The 23173-nt window shown below is 38.5% G+C and overlaps 1 long non-coding RNA gene across 1 annotated transcript; it reads right to left on the bottom strand.

Annotated features, from left to right (window-relative positions):
- Positions 1 to 389: 389 nt before the first annotated feature.
- On the bottom strand, positions 390 to 22627 carry LOC117829704. The gene is made up of 2 exons (XR_004634680.1): positions 22572 to 22627; positions 390 to 573 (listed from the first exon to the last, which is right to left on the bottom strand). It is a non-coding gene; the product is annotated as an uncharacterized LOC117829704 (long non-coding RNA).
- Between the last annotated feature and the right edge of the window lie 546 nt (positions 22628 to 23173).

Genomic DNA, 23173 nt, shown 5'->3' with positions numbered 1-23173 from the left:
AGACAATTAATCATGTTCTTGTTCATTTAAATCAGTGATCTACTGTGATAATATGTGTTAATGCAAATTTGCCATTACTCTTAATCTATTATTAATGATCTGCCTAGCACTTCCATGTCTTTGGGACTAAAAATGAATACAAAATCAATTGAGTATTATTTGACTCTTTTTGAAAAGTAGACTCGATCAGCTTTAATGTGTACATACTATAATACTTTTATGCCACAGAGTCATAATAATTATCTTCTCCTGTCACTTTTTGCACAAAGATGATACAGTGTGAATTTATTTAATTAACTGTCCTTCAAAAGCGGTCGTCTGTTGTTTTTACTGTAAAGAATAATGTTACTGTGATCTCAGCAGACAAAGATGTCACGAGTCATCTAATCTTTGAGATTGTTTCTTTTAAAGATAACATACTCGTCTTTTTTGCAACAGGCAGCCAGTGATCATCTCGCCTGTAGAGTCCACTCAACAATGCTTCTAATTGAGCCCGAGGGATGGCGAGGAACCAGACGCAGAGCTGTACGTAGAGGACCCCAGGTTAGAGACACACTCGGGTGCCATGTTTCCCTGTGGGAGGAAAAAAAACACAAGTGTGAGGAGGTGGGTAAGGCTTTCACAATGAAACTAGGCCATCCTAACAAGGACTGGGAAAGACTGTGACAGTAGAATACAGAGCCTAGTATACCACAGCCTGGGTCTCTCATACTCGCTGCCAATATTGCTTTCATTTGCTATGCTCTATTTCACTCTCTCCTTTAAGCTCTGCTGACATCAAATGCATTATGATGCTGTATGGTAAATATATTTCCTTACATATTATGTCAGGGTGCTGTTAAACTTCAAATATCTAGACCTTGGTTTTATGATCAGAAAAAAAAAAGTGTACGTCAGCACAGATTTAACAATAGATTACCACATGTCAGCTTTGACATGTTGTTCTTTTGATCAATATTTGATTCATTTTCTGTTAATGTTTCATGCCTGAGCATTTCAATAATTCATCACAACTGAATTTCAATTTTGGAACTGCCTCTTCTCCTTTGGTGCACATACTCATATCTATCCTGTATTTACTCTTTTGGATCAAAGATATCGGGTACTGATAGGTTCGAGACAACAGTACGTCATATGTTTGGCTTCTTTTGTGGTTGTAAGGACGCTGTTTGTCCCCAAACTTTTCTTTCGACTGAGAAATCTCAACAGTACTTGATGAAAGATATTCTGTAAACACACTTAAGGGAACCCCTGAGATGAATCATGCTGACTTAAGACGTGCCCTGGTGCCACATTGGAGTTGACATGAGTGTTTTTGTGTAAACATTTCAGCAACTATTGGATGGGAAAAGATATTTTCTGGTGTGAAGTCAAACCACAATATTATGTTTGAAACAAAACTGAAACAAAAAATGGAAAGTCATGGTGACTGCTATTAAAAATAAATCATGTTATTTGCACTTAATAATTGCTTACATTCGAAACCGAGTATTTTACTTGAATTATTCTAAGCTGTATGATTCTTAAAAATATGCCTTGATGTTATTCACAACAACAGATCGCAACTGTTGTAGCTTAGACTATGTATGACGTCATTTTTCAAAACCAATGTGTACTGCAATATGTATTGCATCGAGGCATCATATTGTATCCTGAGGCTGTAAGAAATACCCAACCCGACCAACTACCCTCAAACCCTAACAACTCCATCAGCTCTTACTGTTCTCAATGTTTCATGTTAGTTAGCATGCTGTCACACTTGACTCAGATGGAAAACATGTACATTACACCTGTGACACATGAGCATACAAAATAATCCAGAGTTAGTTATTATATCTATGTATGCTGTTTCAGAAGTTCAATTTGCTGAAGCTCTGAGGTCACACATGTCAATCAATCAATCTTTAATTATATAGCGTCAAATCACAACAAACATTATTTCAAGACGCTTTTACAAACAGAGCAGGCCTAGATCGTACTCCATGTACTCAGTCAGATCTCATCTTAATCCACCATGAGCAGAGCACTTTGCAGCATTCAGCAAGTTACAGCGGCAAGGACAAACTTCCTTTAATAGGCAGAAACCTTGAGCAGAACCAGACTCATGTTAGACACACATCTGTTGAAATTGAGGTGATATATCATATTCCTTCCAAAAAAGTGCAATATGCTAATTCTACATCCAAATACTTCTTTTTGACGTCTTTGTTTACCAGCATAACAATAATTACAGCTGATATAGTTTTACTATGACAGCATTATGTATTTGAAACAAAGATAAAGTCTCATTTCTGGTGATTACACAACCACATATGAGCCCCAACAGAAGCATTAACAAAAATACAATAGTGCACAGTATCACCATGTGAATACTTGGCTCTAACTGTTCTACAGTTACCCGGCTGAAGAACACAGCATTTTTTTTTTTTTCTTATGATCTCATGGGACACCTCTCATTCTTCTGCCCTTCTTTGCTGAGCATGTGAAAATAGCAGAAGCTGGAAACTGGAGGGAGTTGTCTCAGAAGTACAAGCTGAAACCCAGATATCCAGGTGAAGAAAATGTGCAGGCATAGGTATCGATCAATAATCCTAACAATAAGTTTGTGCTGCCAGCAGTACACTACCTTTTTGCTATTAAAAATTATTACTGTTTTGATACATTTTTAATCTCTGAGAGAAAATTCTTGACATGCTTCTTTGAATGCCTGAGATTATCTACCAAGCTAATAAGTGGCTGAAATTATGTTACAGGTGTTTATTTTATTTAACCTTTATCAGAATCAGAATCAGAATCAGCTTTATTGGCCAGGTATGCTTGAACACACAAGGAATTTGACTTGGTAAGCTGTGCTCTCTTTGTACAATAATAAAAATAAAAATATGATAATAACAATAATAACAGCAATAATCATAACAATAATTGTTGTTATTATTATTATTATTATTATTATTATTATTATTATTATTATTATTATGTTTTTATTTAACCAGGTGAGTCATTCTTAGTGTCATAGTGCTGCACCTGCATTTCATACCTACATAAGTAATGTTAAACTGTCCATGCAAAGGCTAGTAAGAGAGCTTTCTGGTTTCTGCAGATACTAAAAGACATTTCAGAGATGGGTTCAAATAGATCGGCAAGCATGTTTTTTTTCACCATCACTTTTTATCTGGTAAAACCATAGACTGTATAAAATATGGACGTAGTATCCGTGACGTCACTCATCTGTTTCTGAAGAGCTGTTTTGAGGCCAATCGTCAGCCATATTGCTGCTGTGGAGCCAGTGTGACGTAAAGAGGCGAAGTTTGAGCCTCCTAGCCAACAGCTACGTGTTCCTGCAGTCAGTTGTGCCTCTCATTGGAAGACTTATTATATAAATATCTTTGAAATTGCCGTGTTTGAAAAAAATTCACTCCCCTCACAGTGTGAGCCGATCGAGAAATGAGCTATCCAGACTACACTCGTCTTTTGCACCAGGCTGTAAACATGTTTATTTCTGCTGTAAAGATTGTCTTTTTCCCATTCCTGTGTTTGTGACTTCCGGTACTTCCGGAGCCAGCCTCAAGCGGATTCTCGATGAACTGCAGCTTTTAGCACTTCCGCATAGGACTCCATTTCCATTTCCATTTAACATAGCATATCATCTTTTGTTTTTCCACACAAAAATAAAATGGACCAAATGACCACAAAATTGGGAATACCTCACAAAGACCTCGTAAATGCCTTCCGTATTGTGAATTTTGTGGACATTCCTTGTGTATAATGTGATTCATTATTCCAACCCGTGCCCCTGAGACAACCAGAGTCTGTCAATATGGATGCCAAAAAGAACCTAAACCTTAACATACCTTATTTTATTAAATATTGCAAATTTTAGTCAAGGAAATTATACATGCAATCAACATACATCAGCAAATACACATTTTTAAGGAATAATAGTTGGGCCAACAAGTTGTGGATTGGAGCCTTGATTGTGCAGTGTGTATAACAAATGAGATGACAAAGAAGAGGATAACAAGTATTCAGGGAACATCCACATTTGTCTTTTTCCACAAGGGACCCTCCAACAACTTAGTTGGTGTGGACTTTGTTAAGAAGTAGGTCAAGTCTAGATCGAGGTGAGCTCAATCCCTGAAGCTGTTTAAAATCATGATTTATAGTGAGCCATTCAATGCCCCTCACTACAGCCACACTGTGGATGACACTGTAAGTAAATGTGATGCATAGGCTAAAAAAAACATCCTTCATTTATAAACAGAGGAGGGTGTCTGGTCACAGACCGGAAAGGAGCTCATACAGCAAGATATTTACGCAGGTATCACAAGATGCAGAAGAGGAAATTGCTCCATATTTTAATGCAGTCCAAGGAAGATAGTCCACACATCCCTCCTGATATGACCACTAACATTTCAATGCGATCAACACATGCTTTGATTTTGTGTACAAGACTTTGTTCCTCCTATCCAAGAGAAATACTGACCACCAGAGTCTTGATTTCGTTGAGGCGGGTTGGCAACAAACTGAGAAATGTAAGCTACAAAGGAATGTTTACTTCCAACAGACACATTTCTAATCACAGGCAGGGGAGCCACCAAGGATTTCAAGTTCCATAAAAAAATATTACATTAGGCCCCACGATTTCACTAGTGCAAATGTTTTGTCTACTTTTTGGGCAGTCATGGGCCCACAGAATCATCTTAACATTTCTCCCTCTTAAAGCGTCAGTGAACACAGGCTTTAAAATGTCGCTGGACTGAATGGGCTACTTACCATTCTATTGAGATCAATATTAAACCAACGCATTTCTTTATCCATAAATAAAGCTCCATTTGAAATGGTTTTGCATAATTTTGAGACTATTGTTTTTTCTTGCCTGAAATTAACGGGTGCTAATTTTGCAGTGGTTATGGTTCCATTTTCCAGCAGTTGCCATTATCTGTAATTATATGCTTTTGTCATGTCATTTTATTTTTCAACTGAGTAATTACTGTTCATATTTTTTATCAGCCTTACACTGGTACTGGTATTTTGTGTGTAACATAAACGAGCTGGGGGATACACTTTGTGTTGTGTTGATATGTTATAAGCTCTGTTAAAATGTGTTAAAAGAAGTCTTTTTTTTCTTGATAAAAGACCAATTTATCCATAAGGTATCCACTTTTGTGATCTACATTTGCTGTACAGCAGTTTGCCTTACAGGCTAGATCATAGCTTCAACATCAATGAGCAATGCTATCTCATAGTTAGATTACTGATATCTGTGTTCAAGCTTTTTTTTTTTTGTTAGCTTATAACTGTAAGCTAAAAGCTACTATAAGTTCCTAAAGGAGACCTAACATGCTTTTGGTTTTATCAGAATAAACATGGCAGGTTGTCAAAACCAAATGTTTGTGGTTAGTTCATCACACATGACAAGGAAGAGCATACACAATCACTTACCAAATGACTTATGCTGCATTCATGTGCTCCTTAGATGGTTGCAGTTTATGAGTTGGGAATTAGCTCTTCTGACTTTGGTGTGTTCATGAGCTTTCAATTAAAAAAGTCTGTATGTTGTAACATCAACAACAAACAGCATTGATGCATGGAGGAATATGTGTTGAATGACTTGTTAATAAAGCTTAAATACCATACTAATGTTAATAAATAACTTTCCTAACAGGTCCAGGTCACTCTTTGAAGGAAAGAACTAATGGTGATATCATAGCACATGTTATATTTGGTGAAAAAGATGATGTGCAATATTTAATTAAAGAACATTGTTTGTCCGCAATGCTGATGATAAATATGATGTCAAATCTACAAGTCAAGTACCAAATTATTTCCCGAGTTTACTGAGAGTTGCCATCCCTGGCATTTGTGTTGACTTTCTAACCTAAAAACTAGTTCTTCCACTGAATCCAACACCACATGAATGGAGGGTTAATATGGACCATAGACTGTATAAAATACTGACGTAGTATCCGTGACGTCACCCATCTGTTTCTGAAGCGCTGTTTTAAGGCCAATCATCTGCGGCAGCCATATTGCTGCTGTTGAGCGATTGTGACGTAAAGAGGCAGGCTTTGAGCCTCCTAGCCAACAGCTACAGTGTTCCCGCCTATCAGTCAAGTCAGCTGTGCCTCTCATTGGAAGACCCATAATCCAAATATCTTTGAAATTGCCGCATTAGAAAAAAAATCTGTACGAATGACTTCGTATTATGTCATGTAGTTAATAACTTGTGCTCCAAAGATAATAACAGGATAGAAGTTATTACCTCAGCAGGACCTCAGGGAGGCTGTAGTCTTTTATAATTGACGAAGTATTTTTAAAAAATCAATATCACTTATAATACAGTATATGCTAAATTTGAAATATGTTCACTACTTCAATTTGTAGTCATTTCGTCATTTCCTTTAACATAGCAAATGAAAAATATGAAAAAAAATACCGTTTCATTACACTTTATATCAGCTTAGCTTAACTTTAGTGTTGGTAGCCTAAAAGACTTCTCCAAAAACAAGATGTGTTGATCATCTTCTGTAGGGTTATATACTGTAGATAATTAAGTTTTTCAAACAGCTTTTGTTTAAGAAAATAATAAAGTGGAACCACCCCTTTGAGGGCACAGCTGCATTTCTAATGGACCTGTCACAACATATGCAGAACAAAAGTGACAGTTTTAACTACTTTAATGTTACTTGAGTGTTAGTGTCAAACTCAATACTGAAATAGCTGTTGGGAACAACGACTTCAACAGTATTGTTTTCCCAGTTCTGCATTAAAAACATGACACTTCTTTTTGCCTGAAGACACATTATAAATTCACTAGTGACTCTGAACAAAGTCTCCAAATGCAAAACCAAATGTATGTTCAACAACCTGTGACAAATGCTATTAGTCACCAAATCCCTGATGTAGAAGGTCTGATGAAGGGTTTCATTAATTCTTATATAACTCAACTGCATGGAGTTCTGAGCCTTGATGAGTTCACACAGGCACAAAACCCCTTGATCCCTCCATCCTGCTCACTTAATTTGTCGCCTCAAGGCCTCACACTGAGCTCTTGTGAACATAAGAAAAAATCTACAAATATAAGAGATCCAAACTTCTTCTTTATGGGGAAGCATGTTTAGTATAACAAGGGTGCTGGGTAAAGGATAATGGCTCATAAAACGAGATACCCTGCACAAATCAAAAGCCAATAGAAACAGCTGATTCCGCTGTATGCTGTGTTCCTGAGTCAAAATGAGCAATCTACTGCAGAGGTAATGGGCACACTCACAGTAACCAGACTGTATCCTTCATCAACATCTTAACCACACCGGTCCTCGCTGATGTGTCAATTAAGCGTGAGGAACAGGAGGGTGCAGTCTGGAAGCTGCATTGAGTGCTACACTTCTGCAACACAATGCTCATAAAAGTGACATATTTCACCCTCCTAATTATCAAGCACCATCTGCATAGTGTCTGAGGGATTATGATGATTTGTTTTGGGAATCCAAGACAATGAGACCCAACAAACAAACTGTGGAAAAAAGAAAAACAATAAGATAATTTGGGCATGTATTAGGAGTGCTTATTTTTGGTTTCTGTATTAATAGGAATGAGAGTGTGATTAAAATTGCATCATGTAATGGATAGTCAGATGATCCTTTACAATATGTTGTGGGATTGAAATATGTCTGCAGAATCCAGGCAACCATTATCATAACTTTCAAAGCCTGTGTTTCTGGCAAATAAACTATTTTTATCTTAGTTTTGGTCACCGTCACCTGAAGAAACCATCTTGCTCTCCAGGTGCTAAATACTGACCCAGCACTGAATAAAAGTAAATAGAACCCGATTCAATGAGCTCCATCATTTCTTAAAACGTCATCAGGCACATCACTACTATTGAACGTGAAGCTTTCAGAAATATTCAACTTATGATGACTTGAATACCATAAGAGGGGGGCGTTCATATCGTCTCGTTGGAACTCGGAAAACACAAATCCATTTGAAGGCACCAAAAGTACCAACACAACAATCTCTGGATTTGCAGTTTGTGGACACATTCTAATCCTTCCTGATCTAGTTTCGTCCTGTTGCACAAGCAAAATGACTTTTTATTGCTGACTATTTTAGTGGTGCTTACATTTATGTTACTGTCTATTTCTACATCTTGTTAACTAACAAAAATACAGTGCTTGCAGGGTCTCACTTTTGACAAACCTGGTTCATCACAAGGACAAAACACCTCAGCACAAATGGAGCAATGTAGTTCATGCCATACAGTGCAACGATGACAGGGGAACTGTACATTGGCGAAACCAAGCAACCAGGACTCAGCTGTACATCTACACCTTAAGGACAAGGGACACTCCTTTGAGGACAGCGAGGTTCACATTTTGGACAGAGAAGACCGTCGGTATGAAAGAAGGGTCAAGGAAGCCATCTATATTAAACTTGAACATCCTTTTCTACGACTGCCAGGAAAGACCTGATAGACTGTCAGCTGTCAGGAGGTAAGGTAACGGCTGTCAGAAGCTAGGATAACAATCCAAGTTACGACCCATTGTGACTACCTGAACACACCAACGACTGTTAGAGGATTATATTTTCTAGCTCTTCCCCAGTCTGGTCAGAACTGAAGAAGCCTTTCAGGGGAGAGGGGAAACGTCTTCAAGAATTTCTACCAAGAAAGTCCAGGGCATTTCGAATCAAGCTTTCATCTGTTGATTTGTTCAACGCAAATTGCTGCTACATAGGTACGATTTCTCATCCCCCTAGTCTATCGACATTTACATCCCCGATGATGAAGATTAAACCAATTGGTTTCAGTTTAACAAGCAACCCCCTTTACTGGCAACTTCCAGTCGAATGCCTTGGTAGTTGTTATTGTGACAGGCTGAAAATTGTCACTTAAGAGGAGCACTTGTTAAACTTTAACACCAATGTCTGCCTGAACAGTACCTAAGCATTGTATTTTTGGCTGGCTAATGTGAGGTAACAATTGCAACTTGAAAATTAGTGCTACCCAAGTAGTCAGCAGACATTTCGCCTTTCCAATGGGATCTATGTTTTTCAGATAATTGTTCACTTGGAAGTGTATGAATGCTAATGTTAGTTGTTTTCTGATGTTAGCTAATGGGCATCCAATATGTTTCTTAACTTAACTTATTTTTTCTTACACCAACGTATTTGCGGTATCATGTCGGTAATTTTAAAATTGAAAATAAATCAGTCCCATTGTGCATTTGAAGCTTCACATAAGCCTAACACTGTGTCTTAAGCTATTAAATAGATTTCCAGCCAAGCTAATAAGCAGTGAAGATGAGTTGAACATGGACAAGAATCAAAACATACACTTCAGTAGCCAAACTCATCTTACAGAATTGTTAACAGCACTCAAGGAAATATGTCCAGAGACCTGTTCTGCATATTTGTGGAAGTTTAGTCAGCATAGTCATTGCAGCTCGCACCAGTTGCTTGTTTGGTGTGATAACCTACACAAGTTTTCCTGACACGCTAACTGTCTGGATTGAGTCTGAAAATTGCCTTGCAAATAACTATTCAGTCCATTTGAGCTGCTTAAGAGGTGTAATGGGCTATACTGGTCAGAAGTGTCTGTAATAAGGCAATACTGGAATATGTTCCTTCCTGTCTCTTTCTGTCTTTACAATAAACGCTATCTACTGATCTGTGAGATCTAACACATCCGGCCTGCTGAATAGTACAGTTATTAAAAGACTGATGATAAAGTGTGTCAGCCTGAGACAATACCTTGTAAGCTGACTGCTGATTGGAGAATAGATTACACTAGCTGGTTAAAGCTGTGTCTGTCCAATGAAAGGATACAAATTACAACACCACTAACATGGAAACCTTACATAAATACAATAAACTACAACAAAAGTGACACGAACCAATGAAACAGGAAAGTATTAACAATTTTTAAAAGAAGCACAGCTTGGTTTCAAGGACTTTTTTTTAACAACCATGTTTCCTGTGTACCCAGGGGTGCAGATTGTTCGGCTGGAGGTGAAGCTTCCATGAAAACTCCTCCCCCTGGTGGCTGACTGCAGTAGTATAGGTCAAAAACTCTGTCTCCCCCATTCATTTGAATGGGGCTGCAGTCAAACTTTAAAAAATAAATACACGTCGTATGAATGTTTCTCATATCCGTATGCTGTGGTGATATGTAGTTATTATTTTACTTTTTTGTGTTCAAGGCCTCTTTTTTTCTGAAAAGTTTCTTTTTCGTTAGTCATTAGAGGTTAAAAAACGGGGCTTTACTTCCGGGTTTACTTTTGATTGACAGCTGCTGTAGAGGGAAACTCCATAGGATCTCGTGAAGCTAGGCTGTAGGGCGGAGCTTGTTACCGTGGCAACAACAGAAATTCTCTACAGCGCAGACTATGGCTGCACATTGGAATGGGGTTTCTTGGCTTCAAATCTGTACAACGGGAAAAGGCGGAGCAACACTGTCCATTTCATATACAGTCTATGTGTGTACCACACATGACAAGTACTGCTCTGTTAAATACAACAAGCATAAAGGATGGGGCTAAAGGGGAGACAGGAGAGCTAATATTGGCCCAGAGCTAGGAGTGTGTCTGGACTGATGCTGACTCAGATTACTTAAAGGTGACATATCATGCAAAATTGACTTTTTTAAGGTTCTTTACCTGAAATATGTGTCCCTGGCATGTCTACAAACCCCCCGAGAATGAAAAAAATCCATTCTGCCCCTGTTTTGATTTCTACACCTTTCTGTAAATGTGTGTGAAACGAGCCGTTTCAGACTTCCGTGTTTTTGTTACGTAACAACAATATCCGGTCTGTCACGGAGTCAGAGCTCGGAGCTTGTTCAGCACATAGACTGTATAAAATAATACAGAATCCCTCCCCCGTTTTTCATTACCTGCACAGATGTGTGCTAACAAGGAGCTTAGGAGGGAGGCATGCTAGTTGTAGGCTGTCTTAATAAACACAAAGGTCGGTTTTACCCCCCACATCTGCAGATTTGAAGATCTAGTGGATGATTTTTATTTATCATGGATAAGTGCTAGCGCTAGTTAGCATAGCTACATAGCTACATGTCCTAGCTGTAGCTGTGTACCAAGACACACGTCGACATACTGACAAATAAAACAACAAGAAACACAGAATCTGTGACCAATCCTTCAGAAAGGTCCCGCTGCCTTTCTGGCAGAGGTCGGTTTTACTCCCCACGTCTGCAGATTTGAAGATCTAGTGGATGATTTTTATTTATCATGGATAAGTGCTAGCGCTAATTGGCATAGCCACATAGCTACATGTTCATAGCTGTAGCTGTAGCTGTGTACCAAGACACACGTCGACATACTGACAAATAAAACAACAAGAAACACTAAATCTGTGACCAATCCTTCATAAAAGGTCCTGCTGCCTTTCTGGCAGAGGTCGGTTTTACTCCCCACGTCTGCAGATTTGAAGATCTAGTGGATGATTTTTATTTATCATGGATAAGTGCTAGCGCTAGTTAGCATAGCCACATAGCTACATGTTCGTAGCTGTGTACCAAGACACACGTCTACATACTGATAAATAAAACAACAAGAAACACTAAATCTATGACCAATCGTTCAGAAAGGTCCTGCTACAGGCGCCTCTCCGTCAGGATCAGATTCAGAGGGTTGAAGTAACGCGATCTCTGAGCAGCCGTGTATATTCAGCCAACATGTAAACATTAGATCAACGTGCTGGAGAGCCGAGGCACATCCACTTCCGGAGGGGGCGTGGTCAGAGGGAAAACAGGGTGTTCTGATGAGGAATGAAGAAGAGGACTTTTCAGGCATGCCAAAATCTGATTTCAAAGTGTTTTTTTGAGCATAAACTTTAAAGACATGTTTTGGGGACCTCTTAGACCAATATATATTGATGAAAAAAGCGTGATATGTCCCCTTTAAAACATACTCTGGTAAAAGAAAATATATTACATATACATCAGTTTTGAAAGTATGAACACCCTGTAGGCAGACTATGTTGGGGAAGTTTCTAAGGAAGTTTTGTTTCTGTGAAAAGTTTTGAGCTACAGCCACAGCTCTGTGAGAAAGCTTTTATTTTTTTAACAGCCACCTCCACAGTCCACAGAGTTTAAGTGTTTCAAACTCAAAAGAGGCTCCAGGTTTGGGGTGGAGTATATCACTTTAACAGCCTGCAGGTGCTTTGGTAACTCACCACACGGCTTGTCAGCTCTTTGGAGAGCCTCCCTGCTGCTTTTGTTTTAGCACAATCACGAGTCCTTGGAGCTGACAAACTGCTTTCATCCTGCTCTAATGACTTGAGACATTGACAAGGAAACAAACAGCACAAAAGGACTGTGCACATTTGTTTTGCATGCACACTAAAATGAATGAACATCATCACATGGACTTATGATTCATTATCTAAGGACATAGGTGGGTGAGGCAAATGAGTAATTCTGTCCCTTTCCTTAGAAATTACCGTCAAAGAGCCCTTTATGAAAGCAGTGGTGTTCTTATTCTGCAGGGAGGCCACAGGACAAAGTGATAACCTCCCTCAGGTGATTTTATTTGTTCCATGTTGTAAAATGAAAAACTCCTTGTTTAAAAATAAAGCATGCATGTCCATTAATATCATTGCTGTGGTATTTACTGGTGTAGAGCATAGGGAATTTTTTGTTTTTTAAAATGGGGGAGCTAAATGATCACTGATGACCGTTGTGATTAAAAAAACGAATAAGGCTAAATTTATACCTAAAGTATTAACTCCTTAATGTTTTAACGACAGAAAACAGTGCTTAATTTGTAAAAACCAAAGTAAGAGAAAGATCTGAACAGTTGTTCACACTATTTTTAACAAATCCTATGAATAACTAACCATGAAGGAGTAAAAGTATTAAAGCGTTGATTTTGGCGCTCCCTGTGGACAAAATGCTTCCTCTGACAAAACATACATGCCCTGGTTATGTTGAACTAGCTTTGAACTGCTCTTTTTGTAAAGTGTCATAAGACAACATTTGTAATGAATTGGAGCTATATCAATAAAGATGGCTGGCTGGCTGGATGGATGGATGGATGGATGGAGTGATGGATGGAGTGATGGATGGAGTGATGGAGTGATGATTGAAATGCTAGCCAGGAGCTCTAAATAAAGAAGATATTCTGAAAACCCTGTAATGGTGCGCATATATAAGGTCATTTATTTCAGGATTATTTTGATTGAATCACTGTGATGTTTATTCTTTGCAGATGAGACAATTAGAAATACCATTCACAACATAATCTCTTCCTTTTGAATAAAAGAGACAGTATTGAGACAGTTTTATTCTGTTTATAGCCTTTCTTGTAAAGACAGTCAGCGTTATCAGTGTTTCTCATTAGAGAAAGTCTTGATGATGTCAAATCAGACAAAAATAGTTCCTCATGTCTCCACTACAGAAACAGATTGAGGACAACATTCTCTTTAAAACAGCCAAGATATACCTTCATTATAGATGATGAGGGGGGAAACAACTATATAAAGCATTCTGGGGTAATACAAATCCTTGATACTGATAATAAACAAAAGAAGTGTGCAACAAATGTGCAAAATATGATTTGACTGAAATACTTGCAGTGTTTTATCTTGCTTAACTTTGAGAAAAAAAACAGAGAATTCAGTTCAAGATCATGTCCTTCAGCCATTCTTGACAAATTTGGAACCATAATAGCGTATCAAGCTGATAAAATCATAACATCACATGGCTGATAATGTGATGTCATGCTTTACAGTAAATGTGCCGGAGCTCCATATAGAGAACATACAGACAGAAATGATCAAACACTTATGGTAAGTGCATGTGCTGCAGACTGGTAACATGATGCTCACATACTGATAACAAGGTAAAGCACAGGAAATGTGAGAGATAGTAAAAGAGTCCACACTGAAGGTAGCTCTACCTGTAGCCTCTTATACACAGAGTTATCAGTCTTAGCTTTAGCACCAATACTTGTCTTAAGAGTCAAAGTCACTTTCTTGAGGGTGGATCATCCATTGGAATCATTGATTTTGAGTTTTGTTATTAATGTTACACTTTCTCTTTGTTTCTTTTTCTTTTTAGCTCGGGGAGTTTAAAATAAGTGGAGCACTGCTGTTCGCACAGTGTGACAAGTGGAGAGCCTGGAGAGATTACTTTTTCACTTCTGTCTAGAGTAACGTAATATTGAAGCTTCTTAGCCTTCGACCTCAGAGGAACACTCGTCATCCTCCCCTGTTTGCACTGAAAAGACCTTGATGTCATATGTAATGTCTAAAATGTTAAATAAGGTGAAAGTACTCCATATAAGTAACATTTTTGCTCATCATATTTTTGCTAAATAAACATTTCGCTTCCTCTGAGTTTTCTATTTATATATTGTTTTGGTACTTGATGTTTTTTCATCAGACACAGGGAAGGGAGTTTTGGCTGCACTGGCCACACTCGAAGATAAATGATTGTTATAGTGGAAGGTGATGGACTGCACAAACAATGTTGGTTTTCTTTCCTCATTGGCTGTTTCCAAGGTCAGAAAAGCACAGACAGCAGAAATCATTAAATGAGCAATCCTGCACCACATTTAAAAACTTAACCTTTGCATTAGCCTTATTATTCTATTCAACTTGAAAAAACAATAATCAGTCATCAGTACAAAAGAAAACTTTGCACAATTATGATAGACCAAATTTGAACACATAGCAGCTACATGGATTTCTTAGGTTTCTTTTCTTTCTGTTGAAGTGTAAACATTCAAGGTATATATAGCTTTAAAGAAATCTGATTGTGGAGCAGCTCATCCTCGACTAAAAGATGACTCACACACCTCAGTTACTCGATGGGTTCACAGGTCAAATATCAAAAGGTCATCTGATATCTCATTCAGATTCAAACTGACTTTTCTCACCCGATCCACAGAGCAGGGATGTGGAGGTACCTCACAGGGCCAATACAATGGAGCTTATCAGACAGCTCATGGCATTCAGCACAAATGCTGAGATGGGGCTCTTAAGATATTATCAAAAATGATGACCCACTGTTTCCCCCTGCTGAGGATAACTTTGTTTGGTCTGGTGCAAAAATAAAGCCAAGAGCAGCAATACAAAATGACTGTAGAGGAGTTAAGCATACATCCTTTTTATCAATTATTAAAGAATACATGTGCGTGAGTACAATGTACAGAAACATATCTGTTTGAAATATATGTTTGGGCATATGGGCATAAAATATGTATGTCTGCTGGACTTGGAAAACAACAAGACTGAGATTCTGCAGAAACCATCTCAGCTGAACTTTGCTAAATGCTAATATTGGCAGGCTAACATGCTGACAGTGGTTGCTGTTATAATGCCGTTGTGAAGCAGGCATAATGTGCACCAATATCATGATATCACTTTAGGTAATACGTAATACTATGCTGATTGGTCAATAGGGCATTACAGGCAAGAGATCATTGTTTTAGACATAGCTCAATCTTGGACTCGACAGGACTAAAGACAATCATGGTAATCTTTAAAAAGGAGTCAAATGGGGTGCCAGTGGTTTATGCGCACACCCCATACATAATCTGTATTGCAGCAGTCGCTGGTTCAACTCCCAACTCTTTGCTGCATGTCTTCCCGCACTCTGTACCCCCCACATTTCTTGTTTCTCTTCAGCTTTCCTATTGAATATAGGCAAAAACGACTAAAAAACATGGTTAGAAAAAACAAAACGAGTCCAATTATTTCACATCAAAACATTTGATGTCAAAGAAAGTGAGGAAAAGAAGAAGAGAACAGAAAAGCAAGATATGTTGAAAGACTGGAAGAGCTGCATGATGCTAAACAGTTGATGTTTTATTTTTATAATTAAATTAACCCTAGAACACTATCGCCAGGTGATTTTCACCCGAGCAAACACATTTACATGATTTTCATTATGTTGTGTTTGTCTGAGTGTCCCTGGGTAGCTTCAGCGTTGTCTTTGACGTCTTTGAAGGCGTGGGTGTTTCCCTACTCCAAAACCAGCTTTTTCCTACAGGCACGTGTTTCGGGTGATTTTCACCCTTATTTGTTTCTCTCTCCTGCAGCTGTTTGTGTGTCAAGGAGATTGTGCCTTTACCAGGGAAGTCTCAAATGTTCCAGGAATGGGTGGACCAAACACCAAGTTTCCAGTTTCATCATTTTTGTTTTAGAAATTGTTGGTCCCAAATTCCAAATTTTCTGTAATTTTGGAGCATTTTTATAGGGTTCCCCCATTATGCATTTTTTTCATTTTGTTAGACATGGCACAGTTTAAAATAAAAGAACACTACTCTAATTTGTCATGTATTGTCATTTTTGATACATTTTGATGACAAGTACTTTTTATTGGGTATATTATATCAGGTAAAAAACACCCGGCATTAGTTATGGTGTTACTAATTTTAGCGGTAGTGTTCTATAAAAGGAGGTAACCCTGTAATGAGCAGCATTGATTACAGTCAGGCGTCATGGCCAAAATAAACTTTTTCACGGTGGGACAAGAAACCACCATCTGTTTCCACAAATTGCATCCATTTGTTGCACATTCTCTTTTGCTTACAATGTTGGACAGCATCTCTGCACCCTAACAACAGTTTAAGACTATAAATTAAACCGGTTGAGGTCGATGGGAATATCAACAATGTTGCAGCTTATTGGTCATAAAGTAAACTAAGAATAATCAAAGTGATGACCTGTCAAGGCAAGAAATGAAAAATGATTAAAGCTGTATTGATCAGAAAAGCCTGCCCCACATTCGTTCCAAGCTATCAACTATGACTGTGTAAGAGATACTTTGGATAGGCAATTAGATTAAACATAAGATTATCAGCAGAGTCCACATGAGTGGTCTTCTGGGGGCCATGAATGTGTGTAAAAACTTTTATGTCATTCTTTATCAAAGTTTGTGCAACGGTTTAGACTCAACCCAAATGGTTTACCAAGGGAAGACTGACATTACAAGTGAAAAAAAACTGCTGCTAGCATGACTAAATAAGTGTCTCAGCTTCATAAAGTTGACCTCCAGCACTGTGAGGCTCAGATGTGCCTGTGATTGCTGATAAAATACATTCATTAGTTTTATTGAGTGCCATTGAAAAAACGATTATTCTACATGGTGACAACGTTGAGCAGCCCAGGAATTCACAGGAGGCATGTGGAAATTTGAGTCTCCTGAGTTTTCTCCCACATGAGACTTCAAACTGATAGGGCTCCTATTAAAGAAGTGTGTTTTACTAAGAATATATTCCCGCAAGGGGGGCTCGTCTATCACCATGGGTACGCAGAGGTCCATTATTACACCAGAGTTATCACTCCTGTCCCTAGTAACACTGCAGTGTTCGAACGGCTACTCTGAGGAAGAGTTATGGTGACCAAGACAGAGAGATACATTACAGACAAGCATCCCATGATGAATTACTGCTTTGCCTGGGCTTATTTGTTGGTACTTAGGGTTGGCTGTGATATATACCAAAAGCTGTGGCCCGATACAGAGGTGGTTTGAGGTAGTCTGTCAGGGTAGTTGGGCATCAGACAGGCCAACAAGCTGAGAGAAAGGGAAAGTGGGGTGGTGAATAAACAGACCAAATAATCCGCTTTTCTTTTTTAATTCTGTCTACTATCTTTTCTTCTTCATGAAGGAGGAAGGAAAATTATGAACATGGCCATTCCACTGATGTGTCCTGCTCAAATATATGTATTGGAGCCATCCATATTATAAGCAGTATAAAGGCTGATTTATACTTCTGCGTTGAATCAACGGCGTAGCCTACGCCGGGGGTCCGCGTAGCTCCCGTACCTACGCCGAGGCCTACGCACGTAGCTGGCGTGCACCTCCTCCAAAATGTAACTCCCCGTAGAGCCGACGCGGACCGCAAGCTCTGTGATTGGTCCGCTCGGCAGCATTGTCTTTCCCGCATTTACAGCACTTCCGGGATCCCGGACATCGGCCGCACATCGGCCGTGTATTTCATCTCCTCCTCTCTATTCTTCATGTAATTATGTCTGTATGATAAACAGCAACACGTATCATCTGTAGATTAACATAAAACGCTCTGAATCGCTGTGGAAAAGTAAACAGAGATCGTAGTGGGACCAGAAACAGGCGGCCGGCTATCACAGAGACCGCACTGCCCTCAGGCGTTTCGGCGGAGAATTGCTGCGTGACACGGACACACCGACGCACAAGTATGTGGTGCTCATGTCTGTGTCAGCCCCTGTTGCGTAGGGGAGACGCAGAAGTATAAATCAGCCTTTAGTGTCACGTAGGGGAAGGCAAACAAAGGTTCAGGACCCAAAATGCAGATTTTAAAAAAAAGATTGAATTAACTAAAAGAGAAAAACAAAAACTTACTTTCTTCAAAAAAGTAAAAAAAACAAGAACACAGATTTATGTCAAGTCTACTCCCGTGTTACCCTGATTCCTGTGTTTCCAGTGTTCCCAGTGAGAGTTGAGTAAGTTTTTGTTTGTTTATTCTGTTAATTAAAACCTTTTATTTAAGTCTGCATTTTGGGTCCTGCTCTTTTGTTGGCCAATAAAGGTGTTTGTATAGACAATTGTATTAATTCAGGGCTGGCAACTGACATCAAAATGACAATGATTTCAAATCATGACATCATTGTATTGCAGAATAAGCCAATAACTAGGTTTTTAAAAAAATAAATAAATAAACTTATTGTCAATAACTATGATACAACAAAATGCAAACCCATAAAAACTGTTACGATATTTGAAGTGAAGCACAAAAGGATAGATAGTTGTTGAGCTAGTTCACCAGTTGGGTGCCATTAAACCATTGCAGAGGAAGAAGGCCTAACAAATCAAACCTAAAACATTGACCATATTAAAAAACACGATACATAGGCTGTATAGTGCTGCATGTATTCATTTGAGGGCAGCCGTGGCTCCACTCATCAGAAGATGGATGACCTGATCTTGAATTTGGCAGAATTCCTGAACCCTGAAGTGGTCCCGAAAGGCATAACCATCAGTGTGTGAGAGTGTGTGAATGCAATTAAATTCCATCCTGATGAGCAGGGCTGCTAGCAAGGCAGCCTTGCCCATCAGTGAATAAAATCTGTGCATTAACGGGTTAATATTTACATGCAGTGTAAGGCACTTTGAGTGGTTGGAGGACTAGAAAGGCACCAACTGCAGTCCATTTACCATTTACCATCTGAGGAACAATACAAGGGAACAATCCTGCTGTCTAAGGCAAGAAGAAAACATCTTGGCTGGTTCTATTCAAACATCGCTGTTAGGAGGAAGCAATTTTGGAGTGTGATGTGTAAAATCATTTTCTTGAGGAATAATATGCAATTTTTCTTAAAAGTGTGCCGTGAATCATCCTATTGTTTGATCATACGTTAGGGTGAATGCATTTCTACATTTGAGTACTCTCAAAAAGCATTTTTACCTCTACGTCTATCACTTTCCCAGATCATCCCTTCTTTGAAGCTTCATGCTTAAAAACGGTGCCTCAAGAATCTCCCAAAAAAGTGTATACAATCCTTTCATCTACCAGTTTTCTAAGATGCTACCACATCTGTGATTTTAGTCTATGGGAATCATGTGCAGCCCTGTCAGGTCTGGTATATCTTTGTTTTGTCTATTTTGTAGAAAATAATGTTCTGTGACAGCTGGTAATTTCAATATTTTCATTTCATTCTAACTTAATTCAAAGAACCTCATTCAATGTCACCTTCAGTAAGTTATACACATGAGAAATGTTAAATGTAATATGTAAAAACAAAGCAATACTGTTGGTTTTCCCTCGGTGAGTGCTTGGAACAGCAGGAAAAAATTGCTTTCCCCTTGGCAATGCAATTCAATTTTACCTCTGCCTTCCACACACTGCTGTTCCGCTGCAAAGAAATGGATAGCCATTAAGAAATGGAGGTCTCTCTGTTTATAAATATACATATTCCAAGACGCCACTTATCATCTAAGTGAATTTCATAATGCAATCAAATTTTCCTGGTCACACAAACTGCAGCAACACGATGGAAGCCCAGCCACCAAACCACAATGCAATCCTGGGTCTTTAAATTCTGACCATTGTGCTCCGATGACTCCACAGCTTTATATATTTTTTAATTTATTAACATCATTCCCTGCTTTTAGGGAGGCCTGTCCTCTGAGGGCGGTGCAGCACAGCAAAGTGTAACAATGCCATCTAGTGGAAGCACAAGACTCAGTATAACACAGAGCTGCACATCTCAAGGAATCAAGGCAAGCCTGCTTCTCTGTGAGGTGATAAGGAGTAACAGAAATGTAGCATCTTCAGGTGACCCAGTTTCAACAGGTAATGAACCATTTTGCTGCATAATGCTGACAAGGCCCTTTATATATTTGTCCTCACTCAGCATGGAGCAGAAATCTGATCTGTATGATTTCACTGCAGCTCAGCACCGACGATCAGTTTCCAAGAAGCTATTTTAAACCCTGGTGACCGCACTCAGGCCACCGACACTAGAGCCCCCCCCCCCCCCCCCCCGTCTGGTGCTGATAGATTGCAGCTCCGCACTTTGAAGCGGAGGAAAGGTGTTCATGGTGAAATAAATAAACCATTTCCCCAATATCAAGTTAAAATGTGATGACTTAATGAAACCTTAATGAGTGATTATAATTGATGTGGTACTTTGAACAAACAAATGTCACATCAACTTGTCTTCATTGTCATTCATGTGTGTGATGATGAAGTTGTACTGCGATGAATGTTTGTTACATTTAGGAGTTAATCCTGACACGTCCCAAGAGGTCTGTTCAGTTCCTCCTGAGGCCACAAGGATCTGCTGACCCACTCTAATAGCCGGATCAGTTCCACTAAGTTAGTGAGACTCAAGTTCAATAGCACATTCTTAGTTACTCACTGCTTAAATGAACATTAAATTACTAATACTGCTGCATTTATTATGATATTGCGATACAGAACAATCATAGGCAGGAAATAAGAAAATATGTTTTTTCCACTTTACAAAAACAGAGCATATATTTTTTTTCTTATTTTGTTCTTTAATGCTTTTTATTTATCTGTTCACCTTTCTGATGTCCCATTCAACTCTTAAAGCATTATTACTTTTATTAGTTTATCAGACCATACTTCATAAATAGACATAATCAGGCATCAACAAAGACAAATGTGCATTAACTTCTGCCTGTAAACCTGTTGTTCAATCAAAACACAGGTACAACCTTTTTCTAATAACATGTCAGACAGTCACTAAAGCCAAAATGTACTTTTATTAGAAGATCAATGCGCACAAACTGTAGAATTTATGAATTTTAAAAATTAACAAATGTAGCATTGTTGTTAAAAGACTTCTCCAGTCAGTTTGGGAGTTATGGGAGGCTTATGCTGTGTGATTTCAGGATTTTTGAGGTTTTAAAAAGTCAAATATAAATGCCCTTGGGTTTACATTTGGACCACAGAAAGTGACCTTAAAGCTCCTAAGTGGAGTTTTTAGTTGTTTATGATTTGGTAATTACTGATACTGATGTCTCTTTATGACCTACATAAGACAAAAGACCATCAGTGATAAGGCTAACTTTTCATTATCGTCACTGATGCCTCAAACCACTGTTCTGGGCTAGCTGACAAGGTAATTGACTGCATGTTGCAAGTGTTTGTATTTTACACAGTAAATATTCTCAATGAGTGATACATTTTATCATTAAAAGAAAGCAGAATGAGGTTACACACTATTTCCTCATAAAGAACAATAAGCGAAGATATGAGAACACCAACAAAAAAGCGTACTCACAGGTGATTCAAGATAATGTTAAACTTGCTTCTCCAGATAAACAACAGTGAAACAATCGTTTACCACCTATCAAATTATAACATGCATGTGAACACCATCACTCTCATAACTGCATACACACATTCATAAACCCCCTTCACAATCTCACTTTGCCCTCTCAAGAATAAATCTTCTGTCTCTTCCTGTCTTTAAATTATCTTTCAGATAAGCAGATTACTTTAATTTACTATTGTTTTCCAACTTTTTCTTTTTGTATGTTCTGTTTAATGTCTAGCACTTGGCTTGTCTGCACTCTGGCAAATGAAATTATTTAAAAAAAAACAACAACAAAAAACTTGCTTCTCCTCTTGAAAGCACGGCAACACCAAACTCTTGTTTGTCTCTTGTTCAAAGAAAGCTCATAAGTCTGTGACTCTGAGGGTTGTTTTCCCCTCTTGGCCTTAGCAAGGCATTAGTTCCCACGGTGGTTGCAACGTGGTAACTAATGCCTGGCTAAAACCATTTTCAAATGATGTTTCTTTTTGAACAAACCCCAAGTACATTCACACACAAGCTTAGTATGTGGGAGATCTTTCCTGAAACCCAAAATCAGAGCAGTAAGAGCTCTCATGCACAGGGAACAGAATGAACATCATTCAGCATATGTTAAGAGCAGAATATAAATGTATACTTTAGAGAAAGGTCAAGGGTTATTTAACTCAGAGGCTTTCTGGAAAGTGTTGCAACATCTTAAAGACATGCTGCAGTTACAGATAAACGGAGGTCGCTCATGTAAGAATGTGCTGGTGGCTCAAATGTCTAAAGGCGACTCTGTTTACCGTTGCAGAGGAGTCAGGTTGAAACGGGTCAGATGCTTCAGTCCAGAAAATCATCCATCATCAGCTGGGCAGAGTTGGCCAGGGAACACTGGTGACACTCAAGCTAGTCAGGATGATGGTAAAAAATTAACCAAGAGGCCAAAAAAATGAATCACTGTATGACTAACTGTTCAAAACATGTGAGTCAGAGAGGATGATACATCATATAAACTCTGGGCTAGTCTTAACATATCAACTCATAAGTTGCAGTGAGAGAAAAACACAATTTACAAAGTATCTTTTGAAATTTTCTAGTATAAAAATTATTATTTTGTTAGGTTTTTTTTTGGCAGTATTACCCATAGCTCAAACTATTGGACATGTTAAGGCCAGTACATACAAAGATAGTATAATCTAACCAGAAGAGTCGATTTAGGGAAAAATACAAACTCTTATGACTAAAATCACATCAACTGATCTATTTTTTTTTTGAAAAAACAATACATAGACTAATTTCACAAAAGTAGGCTGGTACATCTGAGGAAAAAAGGTCAGAGCAGGTGAATTTTAACCAGACAAACTGCTCTGGTTTTTAAATAATGATTGGATGGGTTTGCTTACAT

This window comes from Notolabrus celidotus, chromosome 1, assembly GCF_009762535.1.
Source record: "Notolabrus celidotus isolate fNotCel1 chromosome 1, fNotCel1.pri, whole genome shotgun sequence".
Taxonomy (NCBI): domain Eukaryota; kingdom Metazoa; phylum Chordata; class Actinopteri; order Labriformes; family Labridae; genus Notolabrus; species Notolabrus celidotus.
This window is presented reverse-complemented; position numbering and strand designations above follow the sequence as displayed.